Genomic DNA, 2,398 nt, shown 5'->3' with positions numbered 1-2,398 from the left:
AGGCATCTGTTGGAGGGAGAAAAGGTCTTGATCCTTTATAAGTCAAAGTCCCTCTTAACTCTTAACTAATGTGAAACTAAAGATATCTTTCCACACTATCAAACATTTCCGGCCTTTGATTCTTCTCCATCAATGTATTTGTTTTAACTATGACCAATTCTCTGTTTCTCCATCATCCTCTCCTACTCTAAGCATTCAGTCAAGGTACCAAGGTACTCCTGAGCTGTTCATTCAGCATCCCCCCTCTTCTCCTTTGGTATCTTGGAGGCCCCCTTCTATTGGGATGCTCATGATAAATTTTGATGGTGCGGATAGAGCTACTTGAATAGCTGCTGGTTTTGTTCTTCGGAACCATGAGAGTTCCTTATCAACAGGTGTTGTAAATGTTATCTCACTCTTCAATCCCCTATGTAGAGCTTATAGGGCATGTTTAGGTCTTGGGCATCTAATCACTCATTACAATGCTTGAGATGTTAGGTTGCAAGGTGATTCCGCTGTAGTTATTTCTTGGCTCCAACACCTGTCTAATAATCGACTGTCCCTTTCACCATGGATGCAAGATATTAGACCGTGGGTGTTTCTTCAAACTTTCAAACTATCTCATGTTCGCAAAGAAGGCAACCAAGCTGATTAGGATGCAAATCATGCTCTTGCTGAAGACTTCCTTCTGTCAGTAGATCAATTATATTTGCATCTTTGGTTTGCTTGTATTCTGGAGGCTGATGCTTATTTTATTGCTTTCCCTAGACATCCTCTGATGCATTACTTCTCCACTAGCCTATTCACTCTCCTCATGCCACATTTTTTTCATGGCTATTGGTCTTGTTTTTTTTTTTTTTTCTTTTTTGGTAAAAAAACTATTGGTCTTGCTTCGTTGTTAGATCTTTACCATCAATCCCTGCCTCTGGTTCACTGCATCACAAATCTGGCTGAACTGGCTATGTGGCTTGGGTTTCCTGTACTTTTGCTTTGCTCCGGGGACTACTCATTATAGCTTTCAAATTACTGGGGTATGCTTAAAACCTTTGTGAAGAGGACAATAGTATGCTTTCAGCTTTCCTATTTCAAAACTTCAGCATTTCAGCAGTGGATAATAAGGTCCTTTGAAGATTGAAATTCTATGGGTTACATTCAAGGGTGGTTATGGAAGATACATCTTTACACTCACCTACAACCGAAGATTATGACATTGGTTCCTGGTTGCTATATTTCTTCTGGTGTTCTGCTTAACTTGCTGGACTCTATACTATATGTTATTCCATGCTCTTCCGTTGCCTTGCATCTCACTGTTATTATGTTGTACTGCTTTGGCGATGGGTTTACTGTCTGACAGCAAACAGTTCTATAGAAGCCGGCGATCTCACATATATCAGGTCCATGGATTCTGATCTGTTATGGTTATCTACTATGCAGTTGGCTCTCAGTTCCTTCCTGCATCATCTGGTGCCAGAATTGGCTTTCATTGTCACTTCTTGATGGTCTAATCTCTTTTTCTTTGCTATTGTCTCTCTTCTCCCTCCAACTACTGCTCCATCTTATCAACTATTGTTGTAATAGAGGAGTCTTATGGTGTTGTGACGTAGATGGGAAGATATCATTAGTTCCATATTAGTTGTCAATCAAAGAGAATTCTGTCTTATATAGAAAGGGACCACCCCTTCCATGTGAGGTATCTTTTGTAGGATAAAATTGTAAAATTCATAGATCAGATCGGATAATATCTCTCGTATCGAACCATGGACAGTTATGATCTACTCTCAACTTGCTTGCTATTACGGCCCTTCATCCTTTGGCTATCTCTACGGGTGCAAATGGATCGGATCGGATCAGATTATGAGTGACCCCAATCCGATCCTATTTCATGATCGGATCTGAATATTGGACCAAAATCCTTGTTAATGAATCAGTTCTTCCCTTCATCTATACAAAACAAGTGGTTGAAAAGCTTATTGTATTCAATTGCAAATGATGGCAATTTCAAAGAAAAGAATGTTTGCACGAGTTGCAATCAAATATCAAAAATTATAAGAAAAAATAATAAATAAAATATAATAAATAATGACATGAGTGTTCGGATCTTGTATTAGATTCGGATCGAATTGCATTCAATTGGATTATTTATCTCAAGATTTAAATCAATTCAAAAATCTCTGTGGGTCGGATCGGATTAAAATTTAGTAAATTTAGATCCAGATCGAAAAATAAAATGGATCCAATTTTAAAACCAAACTCGAATCCATGGATCTTTTAAAATAGTTTGGGTTAGATCTATGCAGGTCGAATTGGATCGGATCACAGATCAATCTGACTTATTTGTAGCCATAGCTATCGCTCCATCCTATCATCTATTGCTACAAGAGTTTCATCGCACTCTGAAATCTGATTGGATGACTTAAGC

The sequence above is a fragment of the Elaeis guineensis genome, chromosome 6 (assembly GCF_000442705.2).
Source record: "Elaeis guineensis isolate ETL-2024a chromosome 6, EG11, whole genome shotgun sequence".
NCBI lineage: Eukaryota > Viridiplantae > Streptophyta > Magnoliopsida > Arecales > Arecaceae > Elaeis > Elaeis guineensis.
Note: the sequence above shows the minus strand (reverse complement) of the source record.